The following is a 20,333-nucleotide window of genomic DNA, read 5'->3' on the forward strand; positions in this document are numbered from 1 at the left end:
AAGAAAGAGAAAGAAAGAGGGGACCAGGGGAGAGAGAGCAAGAAAGAGGAAGAAAGAAAGAGGGGACCAGTGGGAGTGCATCCACACACTACGCAGCTGCTGTGGGCAATCAGAGTCAGGCGTCAAGTTTCTACACCCGAGATGACTCAGCTCATTCCTACACCATCTCTGTCTCTCTTCCACACACACACACACACACACACACACACACACGTTATCTCTCACACACACACACTCTAGCTCTCTCACACACATAGACACACACTATCTCTCTCTATCTCTCCCATATATACACTCCTTCTCTCTCTCACACAAATACACCCACATACACACTCCATTTCTCTCTCTAACACACACACACACACACACACACACACGCTCTATCTCTCTCACACACATACACACACACTATTTATCTCTATCTCCCATATATACACTCCTTCTCTCTCTCCCACAAATACACCCACACACACACACTCTCTCTCTCTTTCACACACTCTCATTCGCTTATATTGTGCCAGCTGACAGGCCGCACATGTCAACTCATCTTACCAAACCACATCTCAGCTCCTGCCCCCTTCACTTCAACCTTAGGTTGATTTCCTGGCTTCCTGACTTCCGCACGTCTTCACCCACACCCCGATAGCCCCCCAGCGGACACCCCCTTCCCGACTCGTCGCATGTCCCTGACAACCAACTCCCCATTCCTTCCTTTGCTCTTCTCCTCCCCCTGCCCCACCACCACCACCACCACCACCTCCACCTCCTCATTCCAAGATGTCGCTTCCAGGTAGTCTTTCATTTTGCCTGCCAGAGATGGATGACAGACAACATTTTCCCACAACTATTAGGCTACAGGCTGCCATTCTGGTCTCTCCTGTGTGTGTGTGAACGCACAAACTCCCTGAGGCCCTTCACAGCCTCACTGCTGACAGGCGTGAGCTGACCCGCCGGCCGCTGCTTTAGAGGCTTATCCTGCCTTTCAGAGGCGCCACTGGTCTCTGCTGGACAGGAGCAGGAAGTTCTTATTATCTTTTTTTTTATATAACACGAGCAAGGCCACTGATCCTGTAATGAAGTTTGGGATGGCTTCCCGAAATGATGGCCGACTTATCCGTAGCAGATTATCAGTCATTAGGAGTTCGTGATAATTAGAATAAACAGCTAAACAGTTATTTGAGTCACTGTGTCTATGGTGTGTGTTGTGTGTGTGTGTGTGTCTGTGTGTGTGTGTGTGTGTGTGTGTGTGTATGTGTGTGTGTGTGTGTGGGGGGGGGGGGGGGGGGGGGCATTTGTGAGTGGGAAATAGTCTGTTGATATCTGTGAGTGTCGGTAAGAGCGTGTATTCACATGTGTGTATGTACAGTATTTACTTTTGTTAGTGTGGCTAAAATTGTGTGTGTGTGTGTGTGTGTGTGTGTGTGTGTGTGTGTGTGTGTGTGTGTGTGCATGTATCAAGAACAGGATGGTGTGAACATGTATCTGGGTGTCTGTGTGTAGACCCATCACCTCCACTCTCTCAGGCTTGTAGCGGCGTGTGGCTGCCCCTGCTGCAGTAAGCCTGGGGCCCCAGCGTGTGACCTGTTCTTCATAGTGCCAGCTCCTCCGAGCGACATGGGGCCTTGACAGACATGGCATCCAAACAGCCCCATTAGAGAAAGCCTATCTCTGCAGCCCCACCGGACAATAAACAGCGACCCCCGCCCGCCATCACCGCCCGCCCGCCATCACCGCCCGCCCGCCCGCCCGCCATGTAATGGGTCTGTTGGCATGCCGCTCTGATTTCATCTCGCGTTCTCCCCTGCACACCTCTTCCCCAGAGAGGGGCCACAGGGGCGTAATGTGGGGTTGTTTCCAGGCATCAGGGGGCACTAGGGTTGTGTGGGTGAGAAGGGGGGGTTCCTTTTGTGATGACAATATGCTGTAGCTAATACGGTGTCAAGTCGCGGCAGAGGAGGTGGTCATGGCTGAGGGACAGTAGATGCAAGCTGTGTTGTAAGTCGTGTGCATATCCCTAAGGCCAGTCACCTCAGCATTTGGCTGACATGCAAATAACGTGAAATTGCATTTAGCTGACATGATTTAGCTGAGTTTAGCTGGAGTTCAGAAACATCTGGCTTTTCTTGATCAATGATGGTGGAGAGGGAGAGGTTAAGGGGGGAGGGGGGGGGGGGTCGAGATGATGCTAACACTTTAGGGACGCAGGCACCGAAAGAATTCCCATGTCCACACTCCATAAATCCACTGCAAGGGCTAGAATTAGCCTGAGCTAGCCATGAACTCAGCCATGCTGAGGGAGGGACGCAGCACAGACAGCCCCGATGGCAGGGGACTCCATGGTCCAAAACCATCTTCTCTGGTGACGCAAAGTAAAACTGAAGGACAGCTGCTAGATGGAAAAGAGCAATAAGCTTAGTGGACCACTGTTAGAATCGGTCCGTTTTAGTGTGCCCACTAACGCAGATCATACATGAATATACTTTCATCTGCCAAAAGTACTATCTATGTCACCAAAGGGAAATGCTGGTGTGGTTCTGTTCCAAGCCAACTAGAACATAATGAGTCCAGAACAGCAGGTGGTAGCACCAATAGTTGTGAGTTACAGTATGTGTCCTATCAAGCTTTAGGTAAACACACGGGCAGTTACAAACTAATTATGTGCAGATCACATTTCCCAATGTCATTTCAAAATGCTGTACATACAATGTACATAATAAACGGCACAAGTCACTACATATGCATGCAAAAACAAGGAAGCACTGAAATATTCATCTAAAAAATGTAAGCGCTACCATATTTTTGCCCAAACTGCCATCTCACAAATTAAAACAACCTTCATGTTTTGGATCTGTACTAATGAACAAATCCACATGTCTAGCAGAATATACTGTTGCAAAATTTGACTCTGAGTCTGGAGGCTCACCTCTGAGGATGCAGAGTGATACCTCTGTAAACATTATGTATATGTTCATCTGTTACAGACATTGTGCTAAGTTATGGTGTTTGAAGGGAGCTGGGTGTCATCACAACCATACTGTCTACTTTGAAGTATATTAATGATGAGCACCCCGATTTAAAACAGGACACTGCCAGATGGTCAGGAGATTATTTTAGACAGAGAAGCATGAAACCCATGACAAACTTTGACATTCCTATTTAACGATGGTACATCTTTTATTATCAGAGTGAAATTAAGGAGACGTTGTGTAAAACATGATACAGGCTGTCTGGGAAAGAAAACTATTTTTACTACTTAAATTCAAATTGTTTGCTAATTACTTGTGGGTGTCGGTGCCAGAGAAAGAATGAAATTAAGAAAAACATATGACATATATAGGATGCTTTATAACTGACTCCTGAAGACCAGCTGTATACGCTTAGATCCACTTCCTAGATCAACTTTGGAAAAATGTGAGACTCTTTCTGCTTAATCAACTTTGACCTCTTAATCACATTTCTACCATTTCTTTCCAACAATGGCATCAACCTCAAACACCAGCCTTCTCAAAACCGAACAGGAATCAGTATCTCACCGATCAGCAGAACACACCTTTGAACTGCTGAATGAATACATCACCGAAGGGCAAGTAACATGTCACACTGGCTCTGTTCATAAACACATGTATGTTTTCAATAGCAGGTCAGTTACTGCTCTTCAAGCGCTGGTTTTGGGGCCTCCAACTGATATCACTGTAGAATTGACACCTACTGCTACATGACCAACTGAACCTCCACTGCACTTCCATGCTGTTATAAGAATGCCACTCACATTCCTATTAGCCTTACAGGCCCCGTATACTGGGGTGAGATACAGCACAGCTGTGTGTGTGTGTGTGTGTGTCATGGGCCATCAAACTACCCCAACACGAGACACACGACAGGACGTGGGGTTTGGGATGTCAGGACAGCTGAGTTGAGCATGCTTGGTTGGCACACCCACGAGTGCTCAGAGCTTCCCAACAGGTGCCCACCTGCCAATCTGGCATGCCAGTGGACATATTTGGGTAATTTGCTCATCCTCTTGACATCCTCTAAACAATGACACATCGGAAGATAAAAGACCACTAATATGTTTAAGGTACTGTATGTAGCTAATAAAATATCCAGCTGACCAAGGATGTATCTGTATCTCTCTCTGAAGCACACACACTTAAACGCATAGAGGAAATACTCACAGAGTTCTTGAATGAGCTTCATGACTGTTATGGCCTCGTGCTATCTTGCCTCGTATTATCATTATTATCAACAGGCTTTTTCATTAGTTTTGTTTCCTATTTGAGTTTGTTTAGAGGAACTGAACCTGTCTGCATCTGCGTCTCTTTTCATTCAGTTTTCTGACCAACCCGTGTCTCATTTATCTCTTCAACAAATGTGGTGTGGTGTGACGTGACGTTTGCTTTGGTCAATTTCAAAAAGGATGTTCGTGACAAATTCTCTTCGTAAGACTCAAACCAATCATATGGGCAGATGTGTGTCTGTGGTGAGTACGTGTGTCTGCATGTTTGTATGTGAGTGTGAGTATGTGTGCATGCATTAGTAAAGTGAGAGATTTAGGATATGGTCCATTATGTGTGGGCATGCGTGTGTATGTGTGTGTATATGGGTAAAGTGAAAGATTCAGATTATTTAATTGCGAATCATCAACAAAACCATAAGCACATGGATACATGCTGCGGGAAGTGTGACTGTGTGTGATTATCATGAGAGTGTATGTACGTGTGTGTGTGCATACTTGGTAAGGTGAAAGATTTCGAATTCGGTAAATTAGGTCATGCCTATGCTGTAAGGTAGTCCCGCATGGCAAAAAAATTGATTACTCAGGTGAAGCCATTTCTGAGTTGGCGCGGGGTGTGTGTGTGTGGTAATGGTGTGTGTGTGGTGGCAGTAGGGGTGGGTATGGTTGCTCTCTCTCATGTGAAATATTATCCAAGCGTGCGAGAAGCGCACCATTTGGCGTAGCCACACAGGCGCGGAGGAATGCAGACTAAGAATATTGCTCTTCATGTGAGACTGTGAGAGGTTTGGGAGCGCAGCAGACTTAGAATATTGCTCTTCATGTGAGACTGTGAGAGGTTTGGGAGCGCAGCACACATGTGTGCCCGCTGAATGAGCCCATCGGATATCACTCCAAATGCACCAATGTCAGCGGGGGACAGTTTTAAACCGCGCCACTCCACTCGGGAGAGGGGGGGGTAACCGACTCTTACATGACAGCCACACTTCAGGGGAATGACAGGACGCACTCTGCAAGCAGCCTGCACCTACACAATAGGAAGGCATTGAAACTTCACCTACACACACTTAAACACACACACACAGACTTAAATACACATACTCAAGCATAGATATACATACACACACACAGTACACACAGTACACACACAAACACACACCATAAACACATGTTTACTGGCAGGAAATGCTCTCTGTGCTACACACCTACTAAATGTTAGGGCTTAAGGAATGACAGGAGAAACACATGTACCACTCAGTACATCAAACACAGAATCATACACACACACACACACACACATACACACACACACATACACAGACACACACACATACAGTCACAGTAATGCACCCACTACTCACTCTGAAGAATAAGAATTCTTCCTCCTCCCAGATACACACACACACACACTCTCTCTCTCTCTCTCTCTCTCTCTCTCTCTCTCACTCTCTCAGGGTGATGCCCACTTACATGGCCGGCCTGCACTATGTCAGAGATATGAAATACAGCAGCAGGAGTGCGCTACTGGTAGCCATCCATCAGCAGCATGTCAGAGGCCCACTTATCGCCCCGATACGAACCGGGCCGCACCACCCCAAGGTCAGAGTAGGGACCAGAGTTTGGGCTACCCCTGCCACAGTAGCATTCACACTTAACTACTTCCCCTTGTTTTTTTCTCCCTCTCCTTTCCTCTGCTCTCAGAAATGTAGCTCATACTTGTCCACGGTCGCTTCAACACCCTGCAACTCAGTCACACACACACACACACACACACACACACACACACACACACACACACACACACACACACACACACACACACAGACACACACACACACACACACACACACACTAGCTGCTACTGGAGTGAGTGGGGCCAGATCCGGCCCACATCACAGCCACCTGGTATAAAGGGCATCTGCGTGTACAGACATGTATCTGTTCTACTGTACACATAGTAAGATTTAGGACTCAGGGGGAGTGGAAAATGTTTCTTACTGTAAACAATGATTTGCTCACTGTGAAAAGAACACCCCCAATTACTCAATGAAACCTTTTATAGTATACAGAAGAGACTAACAAAATGTTCAAAGGGATCCAACTGGAATTGGAAAATAATTGCAGAAATAAAGCTGCCTGGCACTTGTTGCAACAAAGATGATGTCTCAATCCCTGGTTGGCTTTAAGGTTGATTAGCCTCAAATTATCACAGGATTATGTCGGACACCACAGTGGTACCGCTCTCTTTCACAACCTGTTAACCAAACCCAGTTCAACGCACTTTACAGACAGGTCTAATGAGAACACACACACACACACACACACACACACACCCCACCCCCCACACACACACACACACAGAAACACACACACCTTGCAGAGCACACTTGTCCTTTCTGTGATATGACCCTACAGTAATGTGAAATCTCAGTGTCAGAGATCAGATTACAGTTGCAGAATCCGCTAAGATGCCCGGTCAGTGCTTTATCTTCCCAACACCGCGCCGCTCTGACGACTCAATCAAGCCTCAGGACACAGGACTGGACAACGCAAGTGAGTGTGTGCCACTCTCCCGCTCATGTTACAGTGTCCGCACCATGATCACATGTTTACACGTACACCTCCAAACACACACACACACAAACAGAGAGAGTGTAAACACATAGCCACATGTAGGCTATTATAAAATACCAAGCACCACTTTCCTCATGGCAGTAGATACATAAAAAAAAACATATATTACATTTCACTTACACAAAAATAATGGATGCTTTTTGTGTAGTATCATTGTAGACATATGTGCTATGGATATTTAAAGTTGTTGAATGCTGATAGCAGATTTAAATCCTCATCAGATCACATGTCCCAAAGCACAGATCAAATTGAGCCGCACAGGCAAGATAATGGATGCCCTTGGTGACAAACTGGGACACCTCCGGCTGTGGTCGCGTGTGGGCCATGCACTGACGCACCGCCTGCTGGCATGCACGTCTCCAACATCTCACACTCGACACTAATGTTCACTACCTGCTATCTCCCTCGGACTTCCAGCACTTCAGTCAGTCATCTAGACAGAGGGGAGGGGGTAGAGAGAGCTGGGGTTGAGGGTGGGTCATGTCCAAGGACAGCAGACCCTCGTCCGCCCCCTTTTCTAGATGGACAGGCGGCCGTGGAACCACTCCCCGAAAACAGGCATCTGTTCCCAAACACATGCCTCGAAGAGACATCCATCAAAGAGAGGAGCCTGTGCACGGCGATTCAATGTCATAAACAGCCCAGACCCACAGAGTCCCAGGCCGTCACATGGCAGCAAGCAGAACAGAAAAAAACTATTAGTGGTGGGATAGAGGGGGTGGGGGGGAGAACAAAAGTGAGAGAGAACGGAAATTATCCTCTCAACACTGTATCTATTGTCAAGAATTTCTCAAATTTAATACAAGTAGGCTGCTGAGGCCCAGTATGGCACCGGATTGGGTCAAGTCAGGTTGGCTCCATGAAGGGCGTCTTTCTCTCTCAGTGCCCGGACAGTAGGCGTGTTGTTCTCATGGTTGTCGACTGGACCAGGCGGGACCGGGCTGGACAGCCATCAGATAAACAGCAGTGGTGGAGGCAGTGTGTCACATGTCTGGCCCCAGGCCCTTGGACATACAAGTGGGGGCTGTGGAGGGTCTGCTGACAGGTACTAATACGAGCATGGTGCCACCGCCCTATCTATGCCACTAATGAGCACCTCAGAGCACAAGGGGGGAGGGGGGGAGGTGTGAGAGCTGACACAGGGAGAAGGGATGTGAGAGGTTTTGGGGGCAAGGGGGGGGGGGGAGAACCTTGGCCCCAGAGATCCCTCTTGCTTCCCTTCCTCGTCTCACGGACGGAGATGTCTGAGTCTCTGGTCCGGGCTGAGGAGGCCCAGTCAGGCTGAAGAGCAAACAGGATCCTTCCCTGCTCAGTCCCCACGGACAGTCTGGAGCATGAAGCTGTCAGCTCGATAAATATTGACAGCCGCTCAGTAAAATGGGCTACACTTTAAGGAAAACAAACAAGCAATCTTTAAATGTTCAACTAAGAACCCATTAGCTTCTCCAAAGTTTCTAGCTCAATGATTTCTGGTCAATTTCAAGATCAATGATTTCTAGATCAATGTTTTTGTGGTTCTACTGAAGAACCTGTCATAAGAACGATGAAAACAATCCAGTAAGGCTCCTTCAGTTGCACGCTGAATTCTCAGAAAGGGGTGCAACTTGACTTTCCCCAAAACTCCCTAACAAGAATCCTTAATGGTTCTAGTTTGAACCGATATGTTTGTTCAACACTTTTCTGGCCTTCATCCGAATGTCCTTAGTAAACATTTTAATGGTTCTAAATATTTAAAGTGTCCACCAAAGAAGGGTAAAAGTAGAGACACTGAGGGCTATGAAGGCAAGCTGAAGATGGCATGTGGCTTCTTGGCTGCACCATGCTCCTGCATGAGAGAGAATGTGAAAAGAGCTGTCATGCATGGGCAGCCTTCTGTACCACCTGCCCGGCCCCTACCCCCCTCCCTGGATGTAGCTTCTGGTTTGGAGTGTCATGCCAGTGCTTTAGGCCAATCACCCCCTTCTCCTCAGTCCTCAGGGAAGCAAATCTCATGTAAAACAGAACGTGTGATTAGAATGTGCATTGCTTTGCGTGGCTACTTATACCTCCCACACAGACTTCACAAAACTCCACTGATGCAGACCTAGCAATGAGCTTAAACACATGTACACACACACCTTAAGCCACTGGGGCAAGCTCACATAACCGGGCAGACAGATATGCAGACACACACGAATACATCCTAGAACGGGCTGGTGATGTATAAAGATCCGCAGCCAGATACTATGCTTAGCTTGCAGGAGGACTGGACTAAATATGATGCTTCATATGCATGCTTACTGGAGTAGTCTATCGGTCTGTCTGTCTGTCTGTCTGTCTGTCTGTCAGACTGTCTGGTCGTATAACTTTCTGTCTGTCTACCTGTCTGTCTGTCAGCAGCCTATGAGTTTAGTGATTGCCACTAACTCTTGTGAACCAAAGCCTCAGATTTTCTTTCTCTCTGTCTTCCCCATCTAAAATGTAGATTTATGAAAAATTCTAAAAATAGTAACTTGTGATGGAAAAATATTGGAATTGGACTGTATAATTTGAATCATTCACTATCACATTCTCATATTCAGTTGTGTCCATTTCTAAACTTCCTTGTAAATTGGATTAGATTGGATTGGATTCAATTTATTGTCATTGCACAGAGTACAGGTACAAAGGCAACGAAATGTACACTTCTACATGTACTCTTTCTCTCTTTCTCATTCTCTCTCTCTCTCTCTCTGTCTGTCTGTCTGTCTAACACACACATGCACAACCACCAAATGCCTAATGCCAAATAAACAGAGGCCATTCCCAGAGGTGTAGTGACTGATGTCTACATTGACGGCTATATCAAAGGAAATTCCCAACTTCATTGGGCAGGATGTAACAGAATGTTACATCAAGATCTTTGAAGCTGCAGCATCTTTCCGCTTTGCCCGAACAGCAATCTGAGGTTGAGTCGGTTGTGTTACTGGCCCCAAAAGACAATACGCCATGTTCTAATAGATACACATATTTTGATGACTCCATAGTGAACACTAGGCCTGCTAAGTATCATATTGTTAAACTCTGCACATATGGAAGATGAAAACATATTGAATCTGAATAGCCTAAAAGCTGACATTAAAATGTGTTAACCACAGTTTCAGGTATTTTTTAATGAGAGATTTCAATCAATAGTATATATAATAATATATATATATTACTCACCCACAGTATATGCTCACACTTGCAACTGCTTTTGATCAAAAGAGAGCTGCAAACATTGATTTGGATAAAGTGGTCAACAATTTTGCAGGAATGAAATGTCAACGTGTTGATGTTGTCTCAGGGTTATAGGCCTATAGCTATGGAGCTAAAACAGAGACTTAACTTTGGCATTAAAAAAAAAAATCAGCATTGATGAAAAAAAATGAACACTGGCATTGAAACACTTGTATTGAAATTAACTTTGGGCACTGAAAATATGTTTTTTTCCTGATTTGCTTTTTCAATGGGAATCTTTTCAATGACAGCCTATTTCAGTGCAGGATTTTCTTTTTAAGTCTTTTTTCGATGTCAGTACTTTTCAATGTCAAATGGAACACTGACGGATGCAAATGTGCAAGCCTTTTACCCATAAATCTGTGCGCCAGCTTCCTCCGGCCATCTGGAAATTTTAATCAAAGATGGCGGACCAAACTCCGCTGACGGCCGTGTTTTGTATGTAAATGTACATCTTTTGCCGTTTTCTCGCTTAGATTTTTTAAAAGTTACAGAGAAATATACACTATACTATCAGATAACACAGTTATTGTAACCAGCAATAATGGTTGAAGTGATTTGCGAGGCGTCAGTCAGCCAACTTTCCAAACTGAAAAGCTGCCGAAAGACTCCTCCTCTTCCGCTATGTAGCCAAGATGACGCCCGTTTAGGGCGAGTAGTGTCCATCGTTTCACACTGAATTTTTTGACCGTTTGCAGTGCGTCATCCGGGTACTTTCAGTGCCCTGAATTCTGCTGGTTCTGTCAGTGTGAACGCACTGAAAGTCAGTGTTTGAAGTGTGCAAGTGCGCGGTAATAGACACGGCCATAGTCATGCAGTTCCATGGGACTCCTCATCCACAAAGAATCTGCATCAATAATATAACACCTGATGAGAAACTACCATAACTAGCTATGAATGGATTAGTTTCCCAACATTGTGTATACTTGGCGAAATATTGCCTTAACTTTATGCTAAATGCCCTTTACTCTTCTGTCTAGAGTTAGCTAGCGTTAGCTTGTTATGGACTAGTTAACATTATGAGGTAAAGTCTTAACTGGAGATACATTTCTGGCATCGTACCCGGTCACATTAAAACGGCGGAAACAAAACATTATTTAGCAATAGTTTTAAGCATATCAATGAAGGAAACAGTGGTTCAGTGCACTTAAAATTTACAATGGCTAGATCGGTATAACTAATACCATTAATTCATCATCTTTATTAGCTAGCTAACTACTCGCTAAGAGCTGGGTAGTGTTAGTTTGTTTACTAGTGGCAACAGTTGCTCGGGAAAGAAAAGTCATGCTTAGACTATTTCTTGCCAACTGCATTTAGGAGGATATCTGAATCATAGCCATGTAGAGAGACTTCTGAATTATGATCTGATCTGAATTATGTATCGCCAGATTAAAAAAAAAACAGTACAGTAGTTTTTTTCTCCCTAAGAGATCGAAGTTTGCCATTAGGACAGTATCCATCAAAGGAATTCCCAACCCGCACATACGTAGCCTATGCTAGGCACTATAGCACAATGTTGAAGACTACATAATAGAATGGTCCTTGAATGTATATCACCAAATTTCATGTGAAATTAAGCAGGGAAGACAACCAGGCACCACACCAGAAACACTCCAGTAAAGAAGGCTACAGTTACCTCGTAAAGCCAGTAGGCCTATCGGAAAGCTATCTCTCAGTCTGCTATCATAACATTAGCTAGCTGAATAGAGGGATGACGGGTATTTAGAATGAAATGATGCATTTTTTTTTTTTACCAAGGATCTTCATCAATCATCAATCATTGTTTATTCAGGGGAATTGACTGAGCACAGAGCCCTTTTACAGCAATGCCCTGATTGAGGGTACAGAGTACAGAGCATGAGAGTGAATGACATTAAGGCAAATAAATAAACAAAACACATTATACAACTCAGAAATTAAGTATTAAATAACGTAAGGCAAAAATAAAATCATAGAATTAGTTAAATCAAGAGCACTGAGGCACATCCTTAGCATCTAGAAGGCTCTTAAACTGGTTCACAGACAAAAACTGGGTTAGCTTCAAGTCCTCTTGTACAGTGTTCCATTTATGGGAAGCAAAGAACTTAAAAACTATTTTGCCAATATCGGTTTTGATATGATGGATTTCAAGGGAGATGAGGCTCTGTGACCGTGTATTATGACAGATGGGCTTGAGTTTTCCCACTAAGGCTTCATAAACAAATAAAAGACAGTGTTTTTCCCTCCTGTCTGCCAGAGGGGACCAACCAACATTCTTGTATAAGTTATATTGGTGGGTCCTGAAAGCGTCCCCCGTGAAAGCGAATAGCAATATGTTATACAGAGTCCAGGGGTTTCAAGGTAGAGGGTGCACAGACATGTAAACAATGTAACCATAGTCAAGAACTGACAAAATTGTTGATTGCACTATTGCCATTCGGTTTTCAAAAGTAAAACTAGATCTAATTCTATAAAGAGTGCCCCGTTTCAATTTAACCTTCTTAGCTAGGTCAAGAACATGTGATTTAAATATCAGCCTATGATCTAGCCAGATACCTAGGTATTTATAGTGAGGAACTTGCTCAATATTAGTCCCGAAATGGGTGCAAATTCTATGGGTGGAGTGGACATTCTTTCCTCAGGCCTCAGATGTTAGGCCTGCAACATCTATACATTGTGTTTTATCCGTGTGATAGTTTTTATACTAGTAATGGTACTGTGGCCAGTGGACAATGGTACTGTGGCCAGCTCTGAAACCTGATTGAAAGGGGCATAAAATTGACACTAAAAACACAATGTATGGACATTAATTCAGCTTGGTGTGGTAGTTTCTCATTAAGTGTTAAATTGTGGATGAGAAGTGCCATTGAACAGGATTACGTGGGATTTTCTCTTCTTTTTTTTACAATCCCCATCCCCACCCAATCCCCGGCCACGGCCATGTTCAGGGATGCGTTGCCCACTGGATCTATGCAAACAATGCATTTCTTGTCCCTCCCATCACACTTCTCCCCTTCCACGGCAAAACAGAGACAGTAAATTGAAATTGAAAAGTATTGACATCAAAAAAGACTTGCAGTGTAAAAACAACCCTCACTGAAAATGGCTGACATTGAGCAAGACAAAGATTGAAAAAGTATTTCAGAATAATAAGCCTTTTTAAGAATCCATCAATCAGTTATATGTCCACATTAATGCAATTTATTGTAACATTTATTGTAATTTTGATGCAGTTTCTTATTACAATGTATTTCTACAATCAATATGTTGACAATTAAATCTATTTTGTGTCTTTACCCATCCTATGCCCACAGTTCAGTTGCTATTTGCGCTTGGCATATGCATGTGTGGTAGCATATGTGTTTATTATTTTTGCAGAAAATAAAGAAAAACACACAAGCACTAATAGATGGACATAATAAGCTAATAATGTTGATTTCATATAATTCACTAATGTTGAATTAGTGGACCATTTATTTATTTTCCTACCACACAAATTAAACTAAGCATGACTTATGGGAATTAGGACAGCTGTGGTCTAGAAATGGGCTCATACAGTGTTCAAACTTGTGAAACTGTTATATCAGGGACAGGAAGCAGTGAGTGTAAATAACTCAGACTCAGATCATTCGCACTCATCAGCAGGAGAGGCAAGCTCCCCCTGAGTGCAACATGCACATCAGGAATCCTACAAGACCTTCCTACTTGTCCATTCTAGGTCTCTAAAGATGTAAAAACAAATAAAAAGAAGAAAGTAAAACAATGACATGATGTCATTGGCTCCGGCAACAAATGGCCCAATGGAATTTTAGTGGAAAGATTAGTGATTGCGCCGCTCAAATTCTAACTGAATAGTATTGACATGTTGGTAGCAATGGTAAAGGTACAGTGCTTGTACCCTGAAAGGATACAACTTGAGCATTTGTACCTTTTTTCAGATCCATTCCAGTGCCTTGATTTCTTCGCACGTTCCAATATATTTTTGCAAATTTAACAGTACTTGAAATGCTTCTCAGAAATCTGAATACACTTAATATTTCAATACCTCAAAAAAAAGAAAGGAATAGCTAATTATTCACAAAAAGTGTTTTTTTAATGATAGTAGGCTAAATGTATTGATAAATCACAGGTTGCCAATGATATGGCAGAAAAAAAGTAAATGTGCCTCAACACCACAAAAATAGCAACAAAAAAGAACATGAAAATAATTCAAAATCATGTAAATATAAAAAAATAATTATGGTGACGAGAAGCCCTGATAGCTCGTCAAGAATATCACAGATACTAAAATATTAATATTACAGGCTACAATGACAGTTATTGTACTTAGCATTCTCAGGGCATTAAGATTTCATTTTAATTGAAAAATGTAAATTCACCAAATGTTTTTAATAATTTCGTCTTAAAGTTCCAGGCAATTTGTCATCTGTTTCTATTCTTGCAGCGGCTGGTTGAAGTAGGCTCATGTATTGTCAGCATTTTTGACTCGCAGCTTATGCAATTGGCGCTCTATACAATAAACGTGGGTAACCCCACAAGCAGGCGGACTTGCCGAGCTCGCTATTTATCCAGATCGCATCTCTGCAGTTGCTGGTCCCATACTTTTGCCCTGTTTCAGTTAAGATGTACTCCTGTGTTATCTTATGTTTACACCATTTGCATGATTTGCTGTCCGTCACAAATGAAACTTCGAGAAGATCATCTCAGTCGCCTGGCCAGTGTGCTGTGTTCTGACCAGAACACGGCAATCCGCATGCAAAACGAAGATATTCAGAAGCAACATTAAAATAGTTTGCTGACCGAAAATTCCTTCAAAGTAATGGATAAGATATAATAAAATATATACGATGTTTGTATAGGCTACAGAACATAAGTCAGGGTTGTATATGATTTACAATTACTTGGGGTAAAGAGGTTAGGCTGGGTTATTTCAAATAGGGAAATTAGGCAGTGGTCTTGCATACAAATTGTCAGTCGAGATTAAGGGAAGCCAACTCTCCATTTATCGTTCGAGTTCCCCTTCTGAAAGTCTGAGGCCAGGTTTACAGGTGACAGTGTTGTAATTGTGAAAAAAACAGACGGCGTTGTTGAAGTGGAACTGAGTTAATGATCATGGATTGAAAATTGTGCAGGTGTTCAGAAAGTTTACTTTTAGAAATCAAATTTCTCCTTCAGCGGGAGACACACTGGCTACACTCAAAAAGCGTAGGCTAACCATTACAATGAGACAACGTGAAGTTCAAGAACCGAAGACCCACTGCTCCAAACTCAACCACTCAAGCACTCTTGCCGCCTACACACACTTCAAACACAACGCATGCTTTGGCTCGAGACCACCAGAGCGCGCAAAAAACACTACAAAAAAAAAAACACTACACCAAAAACGGTGAACTTGCTGTCTGTTACCTTGTCCAGTCAAAAAGTGATTTCCAAAGAACTCAGAAGTTAGTCGGGTCGTTGGTCTTCTTTCAAGCCTTCGCTGAGAACTTTTCCCCCTCTCACGGTCAGTCCTCGCAGCAGGACAGCTGTTGCTTACGCATGAGCGTCTTGAATGAAACCTGAGATCTGTCACAGGTAGGACTTGGATCATCACTTCGCCCAAACCTGTGACACTGTGCCCCACCATGCATTTCTTAAATGCAAGCAGAGAATTGTGGTCTTGTTTGCCGATCGTTTTATGGTTATACCTAGGCTTAAAAGACAAATAAAATTCGGATTTAATTTGTAGGAATGAATCTTGCATGGCTTCTTTATGGTTGCTTTTAAAAATGTGGGTAAGTAAGAATGGGATTTAAAACTTAATATTACTGACCTGCAATAGACAAGCTATTGTTATATGTACGAGATTTTCCTTACTTTGTACAGGTTGAAAACAGCACGTGGGTATGAACCCACCACGTGGACATGGGCTTGGCTGGCTTTCTGAACTTCAAGGAGCATGACTAGGATCATTGATTTAGACTCGGTCACCGGTCACCAAACAGGTGTTTATGCATAACTGAGGTGTGAAATTGAACTCAAGAATAGGTCTTTATGAAACGGTGGAAAATAAATTCAAACAGGAGCAGCAGCGTCCACAGCAGACGTAGCGCTCAAGAAAGATGCTAATTAGTTACTTGATTAGATTCCAGAGTTGCTGAAAAACAGGTTTGACATTGAGCGGTATTCAGTAGAACACCCTTTGAGTGTGTGTGGGTTCGTGTTCAGTGCTGAGAATGACACCGCCAGTCAATCGTCTTGACACCTGCGATGTGATGTATCAGTGGTTCACAGCAGCTTCCAGGGGTTTTATTTATGACGACTCTAACTTAATGTTTGGACAGGGACTAAATGTGTGGCATGCATAGTAATAAAGGTCCCATCCATGTATAGCTTCCTTGAGATTTCCCTCTTTTTTCCCCCAGCTGAAGCCATTTTTTTAAACTTTAAGTAAACAGTGCTTCCATTAAATGTTTATTTAATTAAGAGTCTTTTTCAGTCTTTTTATATTATATTATATATTTTATATTTAAGTCATGTTTTGCTAGGGGTTCAAATGCTTATTTTCTGCATCAAATGCAAATTAAGTCATAAATGTTATAAAATGCAGTTTTCTGGATTTTTTTGTTGATATTCTGTTTCTCACTGTTAAAATACACCTACTATTACAATTATAGATCACACATTTCTTTGCAAGTGGCCAAACTTGCGAAATCGGCAGGGGTTCAAATACTTATTTTCCCCACTGTATTCTGTGAAGTAGTTTCATCCTGTGATTTTTTTGTGGTCTTTATCCATCTCTTTCATCTCTCTCCCTCCCTTTCTTTCTTTTTTTCTCTCTCTATCACACACACACACACACACACACTCACACACACACACACACACACACACACACGCACACACACACACGCACACACACACATGCACACACACACACACACACACACTCACACACACACACACACGCACACATGCACACACACACACCCTTACCTCTTCATTACACACTATTTTATGATCTGTTTAGCACTGTGAGGTATCACACAACCACCTCTCCCTCCCCAACACATACATGCACACACCATCCTGTGCATACACTCACAAACACATACATGCACACACCATCCTGTGCATACACTCACAAACACATACATGCACACACCAGCCTGTGCATACACTCACAAACACAAATAAAGACACGCCACATTGCTGGACATATTTGGGCCTGTGGTGATGAAACTGTTGATTCAGAGAACTCTATTTGCAGAGACGATTCGTTATTTACTGGAAGCGCTTGATGACTCGATGCAGTGATGTGACAGAGTGTGATGCGGAGCAGTTGATCCACAACACATCTATAAATCTCCAGACTGTCAATACCTCACACACACACACACACACACACACACACACACACACACACACACACACACACACACACACACACACACACACACACACACACACACACACACACACACACACACACACACACACAGCCAAAGCAACTCTCCTTTTTCAGTGTGAAGAAGATATCTGACCCAGAAGCTGCGATTAACTATGGTTCCTCCTCTCCTCTCGTCTCTCTCAACTGGCGCCAAGGATCTGTTAGGTTTGCTTCTTTGTCTGGCTCACATATTAGAGAATGGCAAATTATTGGACTGGTCTTATTTAAATGCAGTACAAATATGGATGCATTTTGCGAGAATTCTGTGAAGATTTCCCTGACTTTCATCATCTATTTGTTAAGCTTATTGGGGGTTACAAATAACCAGTCTCTTTCTCTCTCTCTCTCTCTCTCTCTCTCTCTCTCTCTCTCTCTCTCTCATTTTCTCTGTCCCTCTCTCACCTTCTTACACTGTCTCATTTTCTCTCCCCCCCTTGCACTCACTCTCAACCCATCTTACTCTTTCTCTCGTTGCTCTCTCATTGCTTCTCCCATCCCCTCTTCTATCTTTTTTTCTCCCACTCTCTCTTTCCTTGTCTCTCACTCTCTCCCTCCCCATATTGCTCTCTCTACCTCTCTATCTCTTAGTCCTCCTCTCTCTCTATTTATTACTCTCACTCTCTCCTCCTTCTCTCCTTCTCCCTCTCTCCGTCTCTCGCTCGCTCTCCTTCCTCCTCCCTCTCTTCCTCAGTGCCAGAACATAGCAGCGCTCCTTAGGCAGATCTAGCAGCAGCAGGAGCAGCTGAGGTGTAATTTAATCTCATCAGCCACTATCACCATGGCTGATGATGCTGCCATTTCCCCTCCGCAATGAGCACACGCTGTTTCTCAGAAGGACAGGGAAGGGCGGGTTCTCTCTGTCACGGCAGTGACACCTGTCACTCATGGACACCAGAGGTCTGGGTCCTGCTTCTCTCTGACGTGGCTCCGACACCTGCCACTCACACATGTAATCAGCCTGGTCTGCTGGGAAGTTCATGCTGAGTGAAAAGTTGAGAGATTGAAGTGTAACTGGAGTATCAGTGTTTACGTAAGCATGGAATGCCATTAGCTGTTTGCCAGTTACTGTTGGCGACATGTTAAGTATGAGGGTGTGTAGAGGGGTCAGTCACACTACCGCTTTGGTGCTCTTGGTAAAGGTTTGGACTGATGGCTAAGGTCAGGGCTGGCATAGGAGGTGCCTGCTCGGACATGCACACACACACACACACGTGCACATTCATACACGTACACACACGTGCACATTCATACTCGTACAAACACGTGCACATTCATACACGTACACACACGTGCACATTCATACACGTACACACACGTGCACATTGATACACGTACACACACGTGCACATTCATACTCGTACACACACGTGCACATTCATACTCGTACACACACGTGCACATTCATATTTGTACACACACGTGCACATTCATACACGTACACACACGTGCACATTCATACACGTACACACACGTGCACATTCATACTCGTACACACACGTGCACATTCATACACGTACACACATGCACGTACACACACAGGCACTCATGTGTACACACAAACACACACACACATAAGTGTAACAACATCTGTTGCCCCACCAAAAAACAGCATCCCCTAAATGTACTGATGGGGATAATGGACAGAGGACTCGTAGACCACTCATGCTGCGTGTACCAGGGGTTAAGCTGGTTCGAGAGAATGGGCTTGAGAGTGGCAGTAGACAGCTCTGAGATGCTATCAGTTGTTTTGTCGATTACTGTCGGCCTAGCTGGTCACAAACCTGGCACAGAAGCTTGTCATCAGATTCATCTGGGATGCCAAGGCTCAGAGCTGGAGTGCTGCTGGATGCCGGAGGAGATGAAGTAGGCAGACTAAATAGGGTCTTCTCTGTTGTCAACTACACAAGACTTAAAACTCTGGGTGGACATTATGTGAACACAAAATATTAGTCCTTTAGAAGTATGTAAAATGTGCTAAAATGGATATGCCGTATGAGGAATGACCATTCATTTATGCATAGTCACCGTGGTTCAGTGGTCTTAACCTCCAAAGTTGAATGTGATATTCATTCCGAAAACGCTGGTCCCTTGTAGGCTTTGTATGCTTTTGGATACCTCATAGAAGAGAGACTTATCAGAGCTTTTGAGAGTTTTATGAACCTTGTTAAGTGTTCAATGTATGAACAAGCCTAGAACCAGTTTATTAAAGAATGGAGTGTGGTATGTTACACTTTCAAGTGTTCATGTTCATTGGAGTTGTACACAATTTGAGTATTGTAATGGTAAATTCTTCTCAGAGTCACAAAGTTAACAGACTATTCCAATTCTATGAAGCTGGTGCTTAAATTCCGAATTATATCTTAGTTGTGTTAGGCTTGAGTTATTTGGTATGATTAGTAGTAATCTAATGTGTCAACATCTAAACCCTTACTGCTAGAACATTCAGATTCACAACGCTAACACCTGTTTGTCTTCGTGTTATTATCATCCTTCTAGCTCAACCTACTGGTTATGCCTGGTATTGCATATGAACTGATAGCCCTGACACAACCATGCTTTTAGGCAACCAAAAAATATTAAAGTGTAAGTTCAACACCAACTCTATGGGAGAGGTGGACCGCCCATTTTGTGATGTGGATATGTACCAAATGATCGTCGATGCGTCAGGATGGGACTTGCAAGGTTCTGGTTGATTTTTAACGCAACATGGCATGTTGAGTCTTTCTTAACCCATAACATGCAGATTTTGATGAAAATGGGGATTTTGTCAATTTTAACACCAGCATTAATGTGTTCAAAATCAGATCAGTTACATCATTT

General features: G+C 43.5%; 1 protein-coding gene across 1 annotated transcript in view; it reads right to left on the reverse strand.

Moving 5' to 3' along the window:
• scn4ab (sodium channel, voltage-gated, type IV, alpha, b) overlaps positions 1 to 16,147 on the reverse strand; it is a 51,278-nt gene extending 35,131 nt beyond the window's left edge. Inside the window, exon 1 of the mRNA XM_012816845.3 lies at positions 15,491 to 16,147. The gene's annotated coding sequence lies outside the window, so the exon portion shown is untranslated. The remainder of the gene's footprint in view (positions 1 to 15,490) is intronic.
• Between the last annotated feature and the right edge of the window lie 4,186 nt (positions 16,148 to 20,333).

This window comes from Clupea harengus, chromosome 1, assembly GCF_900700415.2.
Source record: "Clupea harengus chromosome 1, Ch_v2.0.2, whole genome shotgun sequence".
Lineage (NCBI taxonomy): Eukaryota > Metazoa > Chordata > Actinopteri > Clupeiformes > Clupeidae > Clupea > Clupea harengus.